Source organism: Schistocerca gregaria, chromosome 4 (genome assembly GCF_023897955.1).
Source record: "Schistocerca gregaria isolate iqSchGreg1 chromosome 4, iqSchGreg1.2, whole genome shotgun sequence".
Taxonomy (NCBI): Eukaryota; Metazoa; Arthropoda; class Insecta; order Orthoptera; family Acrididae; genus Schistocerca; species Schistocerca gregaria.
In genome coordinates, this window is record NC_064923.1 from 581,347,250 (window position 1) to 581,369,866 (window position 22,617).

Here is a 22,617-nt window from a genome sequence, read left to right on the forward strand (position 1 = left end):
AGGAAATTATATGCTCATGCTGCTACATCGAAAGGAATATGGGCTAAACAGTACGAGATCATCATTTTCTGAAGACACGTAACAAATCGTCGTTATAAATTGAACAGTACTGCAAGTCGTACGTCAAAAAACCACAATCACCAATAAAACAAGATCTACTTCAGTGTCAGGGTGGACTATGGGTGAAACACACGTAACACTGACGACAATATAATAGAAAGTGAAGAGGAAGTAGGTGAAGAAGAGATGGGAGATTTGATACTGCTGAAAAAAGTTAACAGTGCACTTAAAAAGCTGAACAGAAACAAGTCCCTGGAATAGCCGATGTTTTCTCAGAATTATTGAGACTCTTGCGAGAGCCATCCGCGACAAAATTATTCCACCTATATGTAAAATGTATGGGACGGGCGTAATACCCTCCAAATTCAAGAAGAGTGCCATAATAGTTGTGCATAGTTGTGACGACCGCGGCGGACAGAGCCATCACACCGACGTCATCTCAGACGCCGTCGCAATCTGTTCCACCGCGCTACCGTGGCGCGGGGCGCAGACGGCGGAGGGAGCGCGCCGCGGGCGGAGGGTATTTAAATCGGCCGCCGCCGCGACCGAACCCAGTTCCCCCTGAGCAGCCATAGCGTACGGATCTCCTTGCCGCCGCGTTCACAGGAGCTCAGTCCGTCAGTTCACCTGACTATGGCGACATGTTTGATCGCCGAAATATTGGGCCCGTTGGACACTATAGACCGGCAGTACCCCCGTGGATATTTTGATTATCAAATACGCCGAGAGAAACTCAAGGATCACATCATATACCTTTACGGGGAGGAGATGTATCGCAGCATGAAGAAGTTTGAAAAGTTGCGCCACCGTAGATGTCGGTTGCTAAGTACTCTTGCCTTTCTAAAGAGATGTCGTTCCGAGAATGTTGTTCCAAATTTTGCTAAGGTTATGCATCACATCGATTCTGCAGCAGCTAAGAGAATCAAGAAACGAGCCAGCCTCGCATTGGTACGTGAGAGAGTGCAATTCACCCGCCGGAGCCTTGAGTTTATCTCACAGGAATTACTCAGGTTACATTTGCAACTGGCTACTAAGTTCACTTCTTTTTCCTGGGATTGGATTGATGGTGTCACCTGGGTGTCAGCTGATTCCGCCCATAACAAGGCTACGGGACGTCAAACAGCTAAGTTCTCACGTCTCCTTGACAAACGATCTCTGCAGGTTCCGTGCAAGACTGTCATCAATTTGAGTGATGATGCGGTCTCGGTTTTGCAGAATGGTCTCAACTTCGCTCCCACCCCCAAGTTCACTCAGGTCGCAGAAATTTTTAGTGCTGTTGAACAGGTTGCAGCTCGACTTCCGCCAGAATCAGCCGAGGAAATACGTCGTGAAACTTGTCGTGCGTTGACGAAATCCAAGCCGATGAAGTCAAATATGAGCAGTAAAGAGAGGGCGGCCATTCGTGATCTGAGGGAACGCTCTGAAATTGTTGTCTTACCGGCTGACAAAGGCAATGCTACAGTTGTTGTCTCCCATAAGGACTACACTGATAAGATGCAGAGCCTGCTAAATGACGATTCCTACCGGAAGATCAGCGTTGACCCTACAAAGAAGGTGGAGAACAAGACGAGGGTTCTTCTCAAGGACGCAGATTTACCGGAGGGTGACGCTAAGAAATTCTTACCCCAAGGTTCGGTACCGCCTAGACTATATGGACTCACGAAGGTTCACAAAGAGGGGGTACCATTACGCCCCATTGTCAGCAACATCAGGGCACCTACATATTTGTTGGCCAAATACCTGACGGGAATATTAAGTCCTTATGTGGGTAAATGCCCTCATCACATCCGTAATTCCGTGGATTTTGTTAAACGCCTTGGTAGCTTGAGGTTGGATGAGTCAGATATCATGGTGCGTTTTGACGTCGTTTCCTTGTTTGCGAGGGTACCACTGCGAGAGTCGCTAGAGTTGATTGGTCAGAGGTTTGACGAGAATACCACTGAACTTTTTAGGCATGTCTTGACTTCCACGTATTTTCTTTTTAATGGAGAATACTACGAACAAACGGAAGGAGTCGCCATGGGTAGCCCACTCTCACCGGTGGTAGCGAATTTGTACATGGAGAACTTCGAGGAAGAAGCCCTGTCGTCATCCGAATGGAAACCTACTTGCTTTTTCCGTTACGTGGACGACACGTTCGTCATCTGGCCACATGGTATGGATAAACTCCTTGACTTCCTTACACATCTAAACTCCATACACCCCAACATCAAATTCACTATGGAGACTGAAACGGAGGGTAAATTACCTTTCCTTGACGTCTTGGTCAGGAGAAGGGCTGACGGCACCCTAGGTCATGGGGTGTATCGAAAGACAACACACACTGATCTGTATTTGCACGCAGACAGCTGCCACCACCCTTCACAGAGCAATGGGGTACTTAAAACTCTAGTACATAGGGCGCGCACTATCTCTGTTGAGCAAAAATTTTAGAGAGAGACTAAGACTTGAATGAAATATGCCGGTTAACAATGATGTAGACTTCTGTAGTTGTGCAGAGGTAAAGAAGCTAAACGGAACGAACTGGGATGGCGATGTGCATCAAAACAGTCTTTTGACTGAAGGCCACAACAACAACCAACAACGTACAGATAATACTGAAACATTAAGGTTATTGCAAGATTTTGATCTATGGATGTTTGTTAATTTGTGAACACAATGAATGAAGCAAAACAATAGGCGAAAAAAATTTATAGGATTCCTAGATCAATACTCTACAAGCTACGATAGGGCTGTTGTATCGTTGACGCATGCAAGCCATCCACAACGGGAAGGTCCATGGTCCGTAGGGGTGATATAATTATGCACCATTAATACGTATTCTTTTTTATTTTCGTCGCTGCAGAATGTCAAAATTCTCTTGGGCCTCTTGAGATTAGTATTAGGGAAATGGGACTTATAAAGGTTGTTCTCTCTTTTCTTAGTTTTCCACCATTCTGGCGAAGTTTAATTGAAAATGTAAATTCGTCTACATATTTCAGTACATAAATCAGTGTAATCTTTCTCAGGAGCTGTTAATGCAGCAGTTTAGATATGTACAACCAATGAAATTGAAGCAATGGCAAAATACTCGAATAAATATTAGGCAGTAACAGTTGCGGATTCGTGGCTGACTGCCGCCAATTAAGGCTCCTTTGTCGCAGACAATTGCGTTGACATAGCCTATGCGAATATATATCACTGTCAGAACACAAATCCTCTTTCAGCACGGCATAATAAATCATACTTAAAGTGTCTTTCGTTGCAATATACTTTTTCACTCCTGCCACAACGACCACATGTTTCGGGAAATTAGCGAATTGCTTCTGATCTATAAAAGACAAATGGTGTATAAACAAATAAAGCAGTCTGTACAACAGAACATTAGTTACAGAGCAGCTAGACAGTTTCAGACGCTGTGTACAATGTCTACTAGCCATTAAGGTACGCGGAATAAATGTGGCAATACGTGTAACGGACGGACACCCGTTACAAAGAACTTAGATACGTCGCCTTCCTGAGAGACGTTTGAAAAGACCCATTTACAAAAATAAATTAACAGTCGTTGTGTAATGTTCTATAGCTTATCTTTCGTGGCAGTGGAGCTAAGTTCAAAAATCATTTTTTCTTGAGTAATAAACAATAAGAATATTAACGAAAACTGATAACTAAATACATCACAGAAGCCTCTTCACGGACTTTGGGATTCGTACGCTTACATGCCAATACTTTTACTGTCTTATGACATTTGTTGTTACTAATAAGAGTTAATTTATGATGAAACGTGAAAGTCACAACAGCAGTACTGGAAGCAAAAATAATCTCCATAGATACTGTGCATTCACTCGAGCGTTCAGAATCGTGTTTACATTATGATTCAAAAGTCTTTAGGAGATTTCCGTAGATATCTTGAAGTAAATTGGAAATCGCCACACAATCAGAATGATAGAAAAAGAGTAAGTTACTATCCTCGCACACACATATGCGCACACACGCACGCAAACACACCCACCCACCCACACACACACACACACACACATAACTTTTTACAGGAAGCTAGCAATTTCTGCTGCCCGTCAAGTAGCTTTAAACGAAACGAGCTCAACATTGTTCACCTTCGAACATTCGATTACTAGTTGTGGAGTAATTAGAATAATTTGCTAAAATAAATGTTTGTAGAGCGGCACTAGAATACTATGCATAGGGTAATGAGCAACCTCGCGACGAGCAGAGCGATCTAAGAGATGATCTGATAGCTGTTACTCGCAATCCACGGGTTAGCTCCAGAATTCTCTTTACTAATTAAGCTGTCTAGTTTAGTATAACATAGAAGTTGGTCAAACTGGTAGAGGTATGCCTAAATGACACAAAACGTACGGTTAAGGTAGGCGATCAAATGACAGAAAGCTTCCAAGTTGTAACAGGATTACGCCAAGGAGATAGGCTATCACTTGTCCTCTTCAACCTGGCACTTGAGAAGGTAATGCGGGATTTCAACAAAGAAAACATCAAGGACATTCAAATTGGTAAGGAACACATTACATATCTGGCCTATGCAGACGACATTGCACTATTAGCATGCACAGAAGAAGATCGGAAGAGAAGTATCCAGACCCTGGAGTTATTGGCAGCTAGGATCGGTCTACAAATTATCTCTGAAAAGACAGAGTATATGACCATAGGAAGAAAGATCCAGAACTGTGAACAACACCAGGTATAAACATGTGAAAGAGTTCAAATACCTTGGATCATTTTTTACAGAAGTAACATCAACTGAAGCAGAGATAAAAGCACAACTGCAGGCGGGAAACAGATACTATCACTCTCTAGACCCTATATTAAAATGTAGAAGTGTCTCTCAACAACTAAAGCTACGGTTGTATAAGACATTAATAATGCCAGTAGTACTTTATGGTTCTCAAACCTGGAGCACTCGAAACCAAGACCTTAAGCGACTGCTAACATTTGAAAGGAAAGTCCTCAGGAAAATATTTGAACCAGTCAGAAATCATCCTACTGGAGAATGGAGAAGACGCCATAACACTGAATTAGAAGAGCTGTACAAGGAGCCTAACATCTTGGGAGTGATGAGAAGCAAAAGACTGCAATGGGCTGGACATGTTGTTAGAATGGAGGCAACAAGATGGCCCAAAATCACAATGGACTGGATCCCGTCAGGCAGCAGACCAGTGGGAAGACCTAGAAAGAGGTGGATCGATGGAGTGAGAGAAGACCTGTTGCAGCTGGGAGTCACGGAAAACTCGAGACAGATAGCAGAAGACAGAGACGGATGGAGAGCTCTTAACTGTGGTGGCGCGCGGTCCTCTGGGCCTGATTGCGTGAATGAATGATGAATGAATTAAGCTGTCTATATATAGCGTGAAAAGCTGAAGGTCATAAACACGCAAATCGGGCCTGACTAAGGTAGATTGAACATCAGAGGCAGAGTAGTATTGTAGTTTGGTATACTATCGGAGACTAGTTGACGTGAAAGAATCCTTAAAGCATAAGAGATACGCAAACAATTTATTACTGAAGTGATACCGGCTCTCCCAGGTTAAGTACCACTACACAGATACGTGCATATGCGTGGTACCTGCCTCTAGGGTGTCCTGTCACCCGTTCACTACCAGCTTGTGGCTAGGAAAGCTCTCACCAAAATTCTTTCGTGGTCGCTGAATAGGACGTGGAGGCGTAATCAGTTGGCGTGTACATTCACTTGATGTGACGCACTACAGAGGGGCTTCTTTTTCTTTTGGCTCGGGCAGACTCAAAGTCAAGTCTACTCACAACTTTCGGATATCGAAGAGTATTTTAAATATCGGATTGCAACAGCATCTACAATAAAATCGAAGGAATCATTTCAGTCCGTCCAGAAAGTCATTGTATCAACGGCTTCAAACGTGTACTACAGTAGATGCTGTACACTTCGAACACTTGATGACATCAATGGAGTTTCCATGAAGTGTTTTGTGACCACGTTGTTTTGAGATTTCCTCTATGTTGTCATTACGGATGTAACTTTGGAGTATAAGTGTCTGAGTGTGTATACTGACATGAAACCCATGACCTGAAGTTACTATTTAACGATATTTACACCTCAGTTCCATGTTTTACAAACGAATTCCATTTTTGACGTGCAGCTATCTTTCAAGTCTCTGTCGAACACAAGAGCAGAACTGTTGCAGTAGTTACGTGGTGAATCATCCTTAGGTGCCAAGTCCTTTGTCTTCCACCTGGTGTGTCGTTCCTACCACATGTAGCCAACTGTAATTAAGCACCAATTTTCCGATAAATTTTTCTCCGCTACTCAGATTTTGTAAGTATTCTCTTTGTTGCGTCATGCAGGAACGCCCTCCAGCTTGACGTGAAATTTCTGTAGAACTGCATGAATTACCCCATAAGACACCAATATGTTTCGTACTCGAAATGCAAAACAAAATTACTATTATTTTAAATCGTCCAAAACTACTAACTGGATTCTGTCTACTAAAACACCAATGAATTTGTCTCTTCCAGAAGTGTCATCTACCATCGGAAATTATTTCAGTTCTGGTTAAAAAGTTTACACCGACATCTGTCTACTTCTACTTAATCTAGCTATCAAAAGAGACTACCCGTTGTTTGGAGAGGACTGTCTGACGATTAACCTCGGTGCAAATAACGTTACGACATCGCAAACAATTCCAAAAATGTTTGAGGAGAACAGCTTGGCTTAATCACCAGATTATAAATTATTCTTTGTATATCTCACGGAGGTAGCCTGCAGTCTGTGGCGTTACATCAAGTCTTAAAGAATTTTCAGCCAATATCAACAGAAATAATTATTAAAAGAAAATTTCTAGTAGGTTTGAATAAAATAATAATTAATTTTATTCTGACAAGCATCTATGTAATGCATTGATGCATGGACTATAACTATTACCAAAATAAAAATATTCACAAATATAATAAAGTACTGTATGTACTAATGTGAAAAGATCTCCTGCTGTTGCTCTTGGCTTTTGGCACCTCTTGCTTTTGTACTCTTGCTCTCTTGCTATCTTATTCGCTCTTGTTGTCTTACTAAAGTTATTTTACCGGTTGTCGTTAACGATACGAGATTTTCACAATTCATGTGAGCGTCGTAAGAGCTATTTCTCATTTAAAAAGTCTAAAAACGTATTTTATTCGTATAGATTACGTTATTTTAACACCCTTGGAGTGAAAAGTATAGTAAAAGCACTGCAGTGAAGGAAATTAAATACCCAAATACGGAGACTTTCGTTTGGTTCGTGATCTTTTCACGCGTAGTTTGGTGCATGATTACCATTTAATTGTTACACTCTTTAGAGCCTGCAATCATAGCCATTTTTCGAAGTCCGATAATTTTTGTGGATAATGTCTTCGGGGGGAAAATAGTATCTTTGTTCGCCGTCAAATAAGTGTTCTGCCAAAAAATTCTTTCTCCGAGCAAACAACAGACTATAGCAAATTTCAGAAATCTACATAAGAAAATGTATAAGTATTCTTTTTTTATCGTGCAAGTAAATTACGATAAATCAAAAGAACATAATTTCATTGTTTGGTCCAAGTTCTTCTTATAACGTTGCCTCCAGAGGTAAGACTTTGAATAAAGATTTTACACAATATTAAGATAGCCTATTATTAGACTTGATAGTTAAATTCAAGTTTTACTTCAATAAGAGCCGGTACCGTTATAACTGGCTCCTTCCACTTGCTAATTCAGCATAAATTGACTCGTTACACACTTCTGAAGTTTCTCCTTCAGGATGGGATTTAAGAAACTCGCTGTACATGACAGAAAGACGTTAAAAATCATGCAGACCGACTGCGAAATGTAGAATCACTATCAAGAATAGACAGAGGGAGCCTTCCCGAAAACGTATCAGAAAATGAAACGGCTTTGTGGGATATTAGTAAGTTTGTATAAGATTTGAAACACTAGAAAGAGCAGGAGAGGTTTGAGAGAGATCAGATATGTGCAACACAATTTACTGGGCGTTCTTGACGTAGTTACAGGAAAGAGAAAATTTGAAGGACACAACGAAGCTATTCGGCAGGCTGTACGATTTACATAAAACAGATATGGAATTATTAATGTACAAGATGTGGTACATTGCAGTTGACAGTTTTGGAGTTCATCGCGAATGATTGGCTCTATGAAATTAATGCGATATCACGGAGGAGCGTGTGATTCTGTTTCTTCTCGGAGAAGCGCTCTCGTTACCTCTTCATCCGATATTTTACATAGTGTCTGCTGAGCTGAAAATACGAGCAAGTGCAATAGCGCAGCTCGCTGTGAGGGAACTTGTTACAGCGTCGCACAGCTAACGTTATCAGTGCCGAAGTTTCCGCTTAATGCAGCCCCTTCTTACGGGAGAGGCGCGTTAACGGGGACAAGGAGAAGCTGCAGTAACAGCGATACCAGTCCGCGCAGTAACGGCAGTAACTTACAAGATGGACTGCAGGCGCCGCCGTCTGCAGCAGCTGCGGGCAACTTGCAAACAGTGTTGTAATTACAAATTAGTGCCTCACTGCAAACTACTTACTCGGTCGCTTATTAGCTACAAGCGACAACAATGTTATGGAGCATCGGTGGAGGTCTGCATCTCGCCGTCTGTAGTTATGCATGCGGCAGTCTACAGAAGATATGGAAATGAAGAATATTACACCAGGTAACAGCAGGCTTACGTTTTTCAGTGTTTGTTGAAATGTCCGTTGCATAAAGGGAAATTAAATGGTTTAACGTTCGTTCCATTAGGAACTGATATCCATCAAAATCAGTACGATGTGGACCTACACAGGTATGAATACATTTTTGTACTCATTGTGACATGGAAGCAAAATCAGCAATATGTCATCTTGAGGAATTTCTCTCAATTCCTGAAACAATTTTGCTGGCAGGAGGCTCGCACGAAGGCGCACATCTTCCAAACACCAGACACTATCTGTTTTAACATACACTACTGACCATTAAAATTACTACACCACGAAGATGATGTGCTACAGCAGCGAAATTTAACCGACACGAAGAAGATGCTGTGACATGCAAATGATTAGTTTTACAGAGCATACACACAAGGTTGGCGCCGGTGGTAACACCTACAAAGCCCTAATATGAGGAAATTTTCCATCCGATTTCTCATACACAAAGAGCAGTTGACCGGGATTTCCTGGTGAAACGTTGTTTTGATGCCTCGTGTAAGGACGAGAAATGCGTACCATCAAGCTTCCGACTTTGATAAAGGTCGGATTGTAGCCGATTGCGACTGCGGTTTATCGTATCGCGACATTGCTGATCGCGTTGTTCGAGATCCAATGACTGTTAGAATATGGATTCGGTGGGTTTAGGAGGTTAATACGGAACGCCGTGCTGGATCCCAACGGCCTCGTATCACTAGCAGTCGAGATGACAGGCATCTTATCCGCCTGGCTGTAACGGATCGTGCAGCCACGTCTCGATCCCTGAGTCAACAGATGGGGACGTTTGCAAGACAACAACCATCTGCACGAACAGTTCGACGACGTTGGCAGCAGCATGGACTATCAGCTAGAAGACCATGGCTGCGGTTACCCTTGACGCTGCATCACAGACAGGAGCGCGTGCGATGGTGTACTTAACGACGAACCTGGGTGCACGAATTGCAAAATGTCATTTTTTGGGAAGAATCCAGGTTCTGTTTACAGCATCTTGATGGTCGCATCAGTGTTTGGCGACATCGCGGTGAACACACATTGGAAGCGTGTATTCGTCAACGCCGTACTGGCGTATCACCCTGCGTGACGGTATGGGGTGCCATTGGCTACACGTCTCTGTCACCTCTTGTTAGCATTGACGGCACTTTGAACAGTAGACGTTACATTTCAGATGTGTTACGACCCGTGGCTCTATCCTTCATTCGATCCCTGCAAACCCTACATTTCAGCAGGATAAAGCACGACCGCATGTTGCAGATCCAGTAGGGGCCTTTCTCGTTCAAATGGTTCAAATGGCTCTGCGCACTAAGCGACTTAACTTCTGAGGTCATCAGTCGCCTAGAACTTAGAACTAATGAAACATAACTAACCTAAGGACATCTCACACATCCATGCCCGAGGCAGGATTCGAACCTGCGACGGTAGCGGTCACTCGGTTACAGAATGTAGCGCCTAGAACCGCACGGTCACTAAGGCCGGCGGACTTTCTGGATACAGAAAATGTTCGACTGCTGCCCTGTCCAGCACGTGCTCCAGATCTCTCCCCAATTGAAATAGCAATAAGGGAATAAATGGAGCCTGCTTATCTTATCCGTTTTTTTTCCTTGCGTAAATAATGAGTGCGTAAAGAAAAGTATTTTTCTACTTCATTGAAGCTGACTTTCTCACTTAAAATGTTACTTTCTTATTTACTTTCTTATTTATATAGAATCTGGGCGTCAGCTATCTTCTGTTATTGTCACACCTAAATAAATTTTCGATTTCAGATATCTGACTTCGCTTGTGAAAGAAGGTTGCACAAAAATAAAGTATAATAATTTAATAAATATTACTAAGACACATAAGTCTCTCTGAATTACTGTAAAAGTTTGCCACTAAACTAACGCAGTCTCCAAGAAAATAAAACGAAGTGGCCGCTTTTCCCGCCCTGCTCACTATAGTAGTTTTTACCCTCCACCCACTCGGAGCGGTACATAAAAGATCTTTGACATTGTGGATATCTATGACATCAAGATATAGAAGCATATGTTTGTGAGCTGATTTGGGGAAATTTAATAGCTGTTGTCGTTACAGTAAATACACGTCGAGTGGGTAACTGGGATATCTTTATGAAAAATATCTATGTGGATATCTATGACATTAGGATATAGAACCATATGTTTGTGAGCTGATACGGGAAATTTATTGGCTGTTGTCGTTACAGTATATGTACGTCCAGTGGGTAACTGGGAAATCTTCATGAAAAATTGTGATGGAATATTGTGCTGTTTGTGAGCCGTTAGGAAGATATTATTAATATATGGTTATTTTAATGTACATCTCTTGAAGTAATCTGACAAGAAAAGAGGTCTAGAGGTGCTGTTAGCGAGAAATAACATATTATCAATCATAAGTTTCCCTACCAGACTTGTTAAAGATAATAGAACCTTTGCGACTACTGAATTCGTAAAACAAGAGGAAATATACCAGATGTGAGTATTCTATAGTTAACGGATTGTCAGATCAAGGTGAACAGTTAGTCACAATATATGTCTTAGCTCCATGTACAGTTCTGGAATACTCTTAGAAAAATAAGGAACGTTAATTAATGAAAAAGCTATAGAAGATATTAGAGAATGCTTTTAATATTGAATTGTATCGAGTTTACAGTTAACCTAATGGTAGCTCTAAAATCAACATATTTCTTAAAGACTTTCTACCAATTTTTGAAAGCAGTTATCCTTAAAAGGTAATCAAATGTAATAACGGGAAGTCATTAAGGAATCCTTGGATCACTATAGGTCTCTAAGCACTGCGGGACTTAACATCTGAGGTCATCAGTCCCCTAGACTTAGAACTACTTAAACCTAAGGACATCACACACATCCATACCCGAGGCAGGATTCGAGCCTGCGACCGTAGCAGTAGCGCGGTGCCGGACTGAAGCGCCTAGAACCGCTCGGCCTCACTACAGGTATCACAGCCTTTTGGCACTGGAAAAAGGATTTGTACAAAATAGCCAGTACTAGAAGTGGTCAAGAAATACATTCGTACTTTAAACAGTGCTGCAACGTATTAAGAAAATTGTAAATATAATCCACGAGTTGGCACATCTTACCTGCATTTGAAAAAAAAAAAAAAATAGGAGTTCTATTCGAAAAGTACGGAAAGAACGGCCGCGAAGTGGTTATCACAATGAGAATCCGATGAAGCTTTGCACAGATGTATTATGTATTGGGCATCGTCTATAGTATTCCGGTAGATAGAGTCACGTCGCTCTCCTCATTTCTGAGCGCACAGTGAGCGCATGAAAATTCCTAGAAAATAGTGTCTCCCGCCAAGCATGGGTGCCTGCCGGGAGATTTTGCCTGACTGCATGCAACGCCGCATAACTTATCTGTCGTGAAGATCCTTCTTCAGTATACAGCAGATGCAATGAGGACGCTCTTGCAGCATTTTTGATGGTAGGATTTTGAAGAGCCACTGTCTCTGCTCAAACGAACCGTTGGTTATGAAGACAACATTTTGGCACAGACAGCGAACTGTACTCTAGCGCAGAAAACTGTCGGAAAGCACAGGAGCCTGACTTCCATTACGAGGGTATTGTAAAGTTGGAACAACGCTACGACAGGTATCGGAGTTGCGACTATGTAGAGAAGTGTATGGAAGTTGTAGCTAACAGTTGCTAATAACACAGTTTTGATTTTACTAACAGAGAGACAGGGAAAGAAACCCCAGAAGATGACGGTCTTTCCTTTGAGAGAAAGGAGAACTTTGTAAAAGTTAGCTTATGTGTAACAGATATTTTTAATTATTACGTTTTGAAAAATAGGTGAGAAAATTAATGCAAATAGTTCAGAAGAGAAAGTAAAACAGTATACCGAAGAATCCATATAGAGGACATGTATGAAGTAAAAATTAATCTCCCGTCCCAATATGCAATACGAAAGCTCATCACGACTCTAAAAAGTAAAAGTCCATACAGGGTCTCCAAGAAGCTAATAAAAAGTTTTGGCTCTATAATACGAAATGTCCTTCAGTCAGTTACATGAGGCTTCAATAATTCACTGTGTTATCCCAGACACATTCAACTATGCTGTTGTAAGGCCTCTCTATAAATAATGGCGGTTAACTACATTCCTGCGTCACACCTTACATCATTTACTAAAGCGTCACTCACCTGTTTAGTAATGGGATACTTGGCCAGTCACAGTATCGTTTTATACATTTGCAGGACACATAGTAAAGTCTTTAAATAACATTATATCACCAGTCTGGATTTTCCGTGAATTATCGAAGGCATATTAGTGAGTCAATCGTAATATTGTATTAGAGAAACTAAGTTTTGTTCGAATATATAGTTCAGCACATGCCTGGTCTTGTTTTTATTGAAAAAAACAGGAAACAGAAGTCGCAAAGTTCTTCGGTGCACGTATTGATGAAAAAAAAACTGCAAAAACAGTACTGTGGACAAGCTAAAACATTTCGGTTCACCAACTTTCGGGATATAGAAGTTACTAAATGTATACATTTTGCACGCTTTCATACACGTATGGGGCAGGCAAAGGGCTAAATTCAAAACAGGTAAATAGTATTCTTTGTACAAATGGAAGTAATTGGGATTACGTGTTGGGTTCGCACACACATCTTAGAGGCACCTCTTAAGGCAGGTGGGAATATTAACCACAAAACCTCACCACATTTACTCTAATTAAACTTTAAATTTTTCAACAGTCCATTTGGGTTTGAGACGAACAAGATATTCGCATGTATAACACTACAAAACGGAAGGCACGAAGAAAGAAGGTACTTTAAGATCCTGTCGACAATGAGGTATAACAATGCACGTTTCGCAAACGCAGCCGACTAGAGTCCAAACGCGACGTGTTGGCTTCTTGTGAGAGCGCTCTAATGCTCTAATGCCGGTCGGAAACAAACCTTTCGGCAGGTTTTGGAAGTGTCATGTGCTACATGATTTCTTATGTAGCAGACTTTTGGGGCGTTTATGTTTAATGCGAAGAGTTGGGCTGCAAAGAACCGGTTGAGGTCGTTCTATGCATATGAGCTTTACAATGAGGGACATTAACTTTCACACTCTCAGTCAAGTTTGAATTGTTCCCGGCTTCTCTGGAAATTCGGTGATGCCAGACAATTTGTTTAAACTCGGAACTGAAAGAATATTTGAGTAAATCATCACTAGGTGTGAACTTTCATTGGATGTACTGAATGCGTTTTCTGGAATAAATCTGATCGCTGTTTTGAGGAAAGAATACTAACAGAAAAATAAACTCGTGTATCCCGGCAGTTAAAATGCTAAAATACCAAAGGTTACGGTCTAGTGGATGAAGGTTAAATAGCAAACATATGAGAACTGAAGCTCCCTTATTCACCTTTTTCTAGAGAGAAACGGACAGTTTTTGTACGGGCTACGAGTGCGCTAGGTAACTACGAAAATAATGTCACTCACAGGCAGCGTATCATCAGTGTCTACATTTAATGGTAAAACATTTTCGTGGTACAAAGCGTGGACGTTAAAAGTAGAGTGTGAAAGTGTTCACTTAGTGCTGCGTTGTGAAACAGGCATCTGAATTCCGTTGGCAGCTGCTGTATGAAACGCAAAGAGAAGGGGCGTCATTTTTATAATTAAATTCAGCGCCTTTCTGCCACTAAGCTTTTAGAAGCTCCACCACTTTTCAAAGGGACCAAAATGTCCTTTAGTAGTCCAGAGATTCTGGAGGAAAAAAGAATCCGGTACATAAATGACAACCTTAACTTTTCTAGAGACACTCGCAGGCTTCCTTAGTGAAGTCTTTAGTTTTTCAACTATAAAATTCCGTTCTCCATTGCTTGCTACCTTGTGATAATCATTTTATATCTATTTAACTGCTACACTTAACAGCCTGTATTCTCTGTTCCATGTAACCTAGTAATTGTCTGTCCGTGCCATTCTTCCTCTCTGTTGCTCATAACAGCAAGCTAACTGTCGTGAGCTGTAGCTCATGCGCCACTAAAGTGACACTTCTTCTATAAATGTCAACCACAGACGTCATTTTACGATAACTGTTTTTAATTACTATTCAATTTTTATTTTTTGATCAGTAAAGTGAAATAAAAAATTTTTAACTGTTGGATGTCTTTTGATATTGGTGAATTCGTTTGTCACTGCCTGTCCGCAATTTTCAAACATTTGCGAGTGGATATCTACAAGAAGTGTGTACCACCTGTGATTCAAATACACACATATGTTCTCTCTTTAGTGTTCAACCCTAAGGTTGGTCTGCAGCAGTACGCCATTCCCATCTTTAGTCTGCCTTCCTCTTCATTCCCTTGTTTGCAGTGCATCCCACATTATTCATAATATGCTGCACGTATAACATCCTTGGTCTTCTTCTGGGAGTCTTTGCCTCAATAACTCCTCCTGCTGCAGTTCCAATGGTGTTATTCTGCCTCAAAATGTGTCCTACTGGTTCGTTTCTTCTTGTCTGGAAATGCCTCCATAGATCTCTTCGCGGTACCTCTTCATTGGTAACTCTTTCTTTCCCGTCTATCTTGGTCATCCTCCGACAGCACCAAATCTCCATGGCTTCTAGCCGTCTTCTCTCTAGCAGTGTACTGCACCTGTATACTAATGATCAAAAGTATCCGAACACCTATTAGTGGACATTAACACGAGATGTGCCCACTCTTGGCCTTTGAGACCGCTTGAACTCCGCGAGGCACCCTTACTATGAGATGTCTGAATGTCTGTGGTCTGTGGAGTAACGGGATCCCGTTGTTTCTCAAGAGCCCATGCAGACAACGCAGTGATGTTGGACGCTCGGATCTGCAGCGAAGGTGACGTTCTAAGTCATAGCAAAGGTGTTCGATTCGGTATAGGTTGGGACCCTGCACAGATCATGCCATTTCAGGAACGTTATTGTTCACCAGCTATTGTCTCACATATACTGTCTTATGACAGCGTGTATTATCATCCTGATACAGTCATTGTCTCCGAACTGTTCCTCTGATGTATGCAGTACGCATTACAGGAAAATATATTCATATTCTTTCACATTTTGCCTATTCTTAAGCGCAGTAACAGGATCACACACCAACCACGAAAAACATCCAAATACCATAACGCGACCTCTTCCGTACTTCACAGCTGACACTAGACATGATGGCAGCCATTAGTTAAAACCAAACACAGCCATGGGATACAGCGTCATTCGTCATTCCAAATCACACGTCATCCACTGTCCAATGACGTCACTCTTTATCCCATCTCGAGCGTCGCTTAGTACTCACTACAGAAACGTGTGGCTAATTAGGAACTGCTCCACCACTGCAACCCATATTTTTTACTCCATACCAATAGTCATTGTGCTAGATCGACTCCTGATACCATTTCGGAATTCGCGAGTGGTTCCTTCCGCTGATTTCTTGCATCTTTTACCAACGACTCTCCACATTGCTCCACGGTCTTTCTTCGTCAGTACATGTGGTGTCCGCCAGGTCATGTTTTAGATATGGTTGTTTCTTCCAATTTACACTTCTGACTCACATCGCCAGCAGACGACTTAGGCAGCAGTATGAGGCCTGAAATGTCCCTGAAGGATTTGTTACTCAAGTGGCGTGCAACGACTAGTCCACGTTCGTTTTCACTCTTTTGGCTGATCCATACTGCTATCACTGCTCTCCGCTAATACATAAGACTGTTCGCCTCCTTTCAGGGTGGCTTGTCTGCCCATTGTGGCGTCTAGTGATCAATTATACAATACATAGGGTTGTTCCGATAGTCTTGAGCAAATACACTCATGGAAATTGAAATAAGAACACCGTGAATTCATTGTCCCAGGAAGGGGAAACTTTATTGACACATTCCTGGGGTCAGATACATCACATGATCACACTGACAGAACCACAGGCACATAGACACAGGCAACAGAGCATGCACAATGTCGGCACTAGTACAGTGTATATCCACCTTTCGCAGCAATGCAGGCTGCTATTCTCCCATGGAGACGATCGTAGAGATGCTGGATGTAGTCCTGTGGAACGGCTTGCCATGCCATTTCCACCTGGTGCCTCAGTTGGAGCAGCGTTCGTGCTGGACGAGCAGACCGCGTGAGACGACGCTTCATCCAGTCCCAAACATGCTCAATTGGGGACAGATCCGGAGATCTTGCTGGCCAGGGTAGTTGACTTACACCTTCTAGAGCACGTGCACATGCGGACGTGCATTGTCCTGTTGGAACAGCAAGTTCCCTTGCCGGTCTAGGAATGGTAGAACGATGGGTTCGATGACGGTTTGGATGTACCGTGCACTATTCAGTGTCCCCTCGACGATCACCAGAGGTGTACGGCCAGTGTAGGAGATCGCTCCCCACACCATGATGCCGGGTGTTGGCCCTGTGTGCCTCGGTCGTATGCAGTCCTGATTGTGGCGCTCACCTGCACGGCGCCAAACACGCATACGACCATCATTGGCACCAAGGCAGAAGCGACTCTCATCGCTAATGACGACACGTCTCCATTCGTCCCTCCATTCACGCATGTCGCGACACCACTGGAGGTGGGCTGCACGATGTTGGGGCGTGAGCGGAAGACGGCCTAACGGTGTGCGGGACCGTAGCCCAGCTTCATGGAGACGGTTGCGAATGGTCCTCGCCGATACCCCAGGAGCAACAGTGTCACTAATTTGCTGGAAAGTGGCGGTGCGGTCCCCTACGGCACTACGTAGGATCCTACGGTCTTGGCGTGCATCCGTGCGTCGCTGCGGTCCGGTCCCAGGTCGACGGGCACGTGCACCTTCCGCCGACCACTGGCGACAACATCGATGTACGGTGGAGACCTCACGCCACACGTGTTGAGCAATTCGGCGGTACGTCCACCCGGCCTCCCGCATGCCCACTATACGCCCTAGCTCAATGTCCGTCAACTGCACATACGGTTCACGTCCACGCTGTCGCGGCATGCTACCAGTGTTAAAGACTGCGATGGAGCTCCGTATGCCACGGCAAACTGTCTGACACTGACGGCGGCGGTGCACAAATGCTGCGCAGCTAGCGCCATTCGACGGCCAACACCGCGGTTCCTTGTGTGTCCGCTGTGCAGTGCGTGTGATCATTGCTTGTACAGCCTCTCGCAGTGTCCAGAGCAAGTATGGTGGGTCTGACACACCGGTGTCAATGTGTTCTTCTTTCTATTTCCAGGAGTGTAGTAGTGTACCTGTAGTGATCACAAGGAACGAAGCATGTCCGCTGATAAATCGTAGGTGTCTTGGACTAAGACGACAGATAATGGTAAGCAGACGCACACTGCAGCACCCTTGCGTAGATAAGAAATAGAAGTGCGTGTGTTTCTACGAAGTACAAAGAGACAGGCATTGCAGCGACAATAGCCGTCAAGAAATACAGGAACTGTGATCGCATTTGCGAATATGAACCACTATCGGCTGTATATTGGGATGATGACAGTGAAGATAACCGGGACTCGAAACAGATTTTCCCGCTTTACTTGATCGGTCGCCTTGACCACCTTTTTCTTCCGAGCACGTGACCTCTGCCTTTCGCAGGCAATGTTCTACCTACTTTTTTCCGCCCCAATAACGTTTTTTTAAAAGTTATTTGCTTGTAGTCTTACAAATCTCATAGAAAGTGGGAAGTGGGACACACTTGCAGATAGACGACGCGCTAAACGGAAGTGCTGCTCACTAAATTCAGAAATCTTATCTTCACCGAGGATGTAGAGCGTATATTAGTACCACCAACTTTCAAATTGCGCAATGATCACCATTCAAAGATAAGGGAAGGTAGAGCTCGTGTTGAGGTGTTCAGACAGTCGTTTTTCCCTCTCGCGAACCATGAGTGACTCTGGCGCGAATTGTGCCCTCCGCCACACACCGGTGGGTGGCTAGCGGAGTATATATGTAGATGTAGAACAAATTTTCATTTTTTTAACATTAAAACTTTATTTCTTTCTTTAATTCTTTTTAGACAAAGGATCAAATGCGACCCCCTCCTGGCGAAAAATAATAAAGACTGGTAACCTATAATAACAGATATCAGCTTGCTGCGGAAGATGGCCATACAAACGAACGTATAATGAAAGTTTACCATAGCAGAACAACGAGAGTTTTTCTTCGTTGCAGCAAAAGCTTCTCATTATAAGAAGTGTGACTGTATAAGGCATTCGCATCGATGTGTAACTATTATAAATAACAAGCACAAAAAGCAATGGAAGTAAGAACGCTATACGGGCGAAACAAACCAAATGGCATCCACTACCGCCGACTTGTGGGAAGATGCTCTCTGAATTCCAAGTCAATCACGCACGCTTTTGGTCCGTCTTCTTGAAGAATATTCCATTTTGGCTGTACACCGGTCGGAGAGCTGATATTAAACACTGAGTCTGAGATCTATTTATCATACCCGTCACACTCCAGCTGCAGGTAGTGGATTCCAAGAAGGCACTAACCAAATGCATTGGTTAAAAACAGTCTTGGTTGCAATTTTATTTTTTTTTATTTTTCAACGACGCGGTTCGCCTTATTTAGGCATCTTCAGGTTATCTAAATAGAAAAAAAAGAACAAATACATATATTTAACAATCGTGATCGCGTTTTGCAGACTTCGATAACCTGTAAGCATGTATAAACATATCACCTATTGAAAATATAAACAGATCACCTATTGAAAGAGCAAATATCTTAATTTGGTATTTCTTAAGAATCCTTTAGTCAGTGTAGCCAAAGGGCATCGACGAATATATCAGGCCAACGTTGCTTTCGTTAAACTCGGTAAAAACTAGAAATATAAAGTAGTAAAATCATTACCTTTTCTAGATGGACGCGAGAGGCACCAAGATCTGCATAACGCGTTCCCGATCACAGGAGTGAGTAATAGTAAGATGGGGGCTGAGGTAGTAAGCATAATGCGCCCCAGCGTCGTGTGCCAGTACTGAAGCCTCTAATACAGAATCACCTCAAGAGGTGGCGCTGCGACTACCCAAATGGTTAGTGTATTATTGACGGTATCTAGGATTGAGCGCGAGAAAGATAAAGCGATCTTGCAGGAACGTCCAAGAACGCTCTTATCTCCTTCATGTAACATGTATGATAGGACTTTTATCCAATTAAAAAGTTTTCATCACTGTTCCAAAAATTTTTATTACAATTGTTTTATCCAATTCACTGCGTTGGTAAGTAATAAGTGAGAAAAGGGTCTCATCTGGGGATGAAAGTGACTTCAATGGAATGACATGGCGAGCTGTACATACAAAAAGGCAAATATCTTCCGAATCAGCTGCCACATCTTAGCAGAAAATCCACACATCACTTGAGGTTAATCCGTGCAAAGCCTGCGACATGGTGGCCAAAGTGGTGAATCTCTCATTTTAATGTCATCAGACGAAGCCATTCACAACCAGATACCAGGACGCACGAAGGTTGGTGTCGAGGCGGGCATGGTGCACATAACACCAGGCCATTGGCCATGCGACAGTAGAATACCATATCTCCACCAGATTCCGGGCATGACCTCTCGGCACTAGGAACATCACGTGTCGTAGTATTCTTGGTACAAGTTAAGTCGCTGTGGACATAAATGTGTTCGATGAAGAATGTCTTGACCTATGAGAGGCAGGTAGACGTATGCGCTACTGCAACGGGCGCCACTCAGGAAGGACGGGGCCAGTTAAACAACCAAGGTTCCCGTTAGTCTGGTCCGGTTGTGGGTCCCTCGTACTTTCATTAACTTAATTTTCATTAACTTAACTTTCATTAGCTTAACTTTCATTAACGGCAGCCGCTATTGTATGGTCGTTGTCACGACTGAGGCCACCGCCTTAAGGAGGATGAGTGAACGTGTCGAAGTGGACTTCGATGACAAGATGCGCTCTTATAAAGAAGCAAACTGCTGCCTCCAACCTGTATGCTATTACCTTCAGCGTCGGTAAAATCTTTGCCAAGAGGGGTAGTCGCGACACCAGATGAGAGTTAACAAAATCCACTCTTTGTATCATGTCTAATCTCCGCACTGTATGTCATCCATGAACGGGATCTCAAAATATTTGTGTTTGTCAGATAATACAGATAATACTTTCTGGCAAACCTGGCATTGTCCTGGTAGTCATTTTGTTAATTTTCTGTTGTAAACGAAAACAAAACATGAAATGCGTTTGTAATGAAGTATCGAAGAAACTTCATTTCACACTTTTGAAATTGTCAAAATCAAATGGTTCAAGTGGCTCTGACCACTATTGGACTCAACATCTGAGGTCATCAGTCTCCTAGAACTTAGAACTACTTAAACCTAACTAACCTAAGGACATCACACTCATCCGTGACAGGATTCGAACCTGCGACCGTAGCGGTCGCTCGGTTCCGGACTGAATTGAAAATATGAAACAGACGTAAAAAGAATTATACGAAAGGTACTAATGCGTAACCACAGCATTCAGATTAAGGAACATGGTTCCGAAAAGTTTCTGTACGCTGGGCGCAGATGCTTCGCGTGTCTTCAATTTCTAAACGCCTCTACAATTCTCTAGACGGTTATCGCTTCCGCCTACAGGTTTGCGCTTCGCAGTTCAAAGATGTCATTAGCGCTGCCAGGAGTCAGCGGTTCCCTTCACTTGTGTTTCCTTAAGTGGGATAGTAGCAAAGAATACTTATATTACAGCTTCATGCATGATACGGCATTTTTTCCACGTATCTCGGTGTTTATAACGTCATATCTCTTGAAGTATGTATCGTTCAACAATATATTTGTGTAAGTACATTCATGTGTGGATACTGCATGCGAAATATGTTGCGAACAGAGAGAATATCACATCGGTTCTATTCAGTTCGTACTTTTTATTGTTGCCCTCCTCGGGTAGTTGCTTGTAGCGCAGAAATAAGAAACTTAAAAGTCATGCATGATGCGGCAGTTTTCCTCGCATCTCGATGCTTATGACGTCACGTCTTCTGGACTATGTGTCATACAATGATATAATTTTGTAGAAACATTCAGCCGCGATGAGTATACCGCCATCGAAATAAGTTGCGAGTATAGGTAGTTGTAAGTAAGTAATAAACTTAAACGCCGTGCACAGTGTGGCAGTTTGTAGTGCAACTCAGTGTTTACGACGTAACATCTCCTGACCACATTCTTGGAGCCATTAAATACTTTTGTAGGTGCATTTAGCGGCGTTTGTGGATACTGTGTGTGAAATTAATCGCGAATACAGTTAGCAGCACATTACATTCAAGCGTTATGCATGATTTGGCAGTTCTTCACCCATCTCATTGTTTGTGACGTCATATCTGCTGAACTGGAAAAATTAGGTAGTTCTCACCCCCACCGCGATTGTTGTTTGACAGTAAGGTATATCTGTTCCAGTTTTGGTTAAAATAGTGGAAAACTATATGTATATATAAACAAGAAAACGTCAGTATCACCTAACCCAAATCAAGGTGAATATCAGCAGGACCATGTGGCAATAACGACTCTCAACCACAAGGAAATCTTGGATGTCAGAGAGAGGAAGGGCCTAAACATAGACCATTATCTGACTGAAATAAAGACCATGTTCCAACGGAACAAACCTAAACCAAAACCAAGAAGATTTCCAAGAGTAAACATTAAATTTCTAATGCAAATCCAGGACAAATTCTGTGATATACTAAACATAAGGAAAATGGATGATTGGGATGAAATTAAAGAACCAATGCTAGAGTCAGTTAAAGAAATGGAACAACCACGAAGAATACCAGACCCAGATGGTGGAACAAGCTGTGTGATGAAGCAATTGACAAACGACTAAAGGCATGGAAAAAATGGAACAGTAATAAGAAACGTGAATACTGGGAATAGTTTAAAGAAGAAAGGAAAAAGACAGCAAAAATCATCAGATCAATGAAAAGAAAATATGACA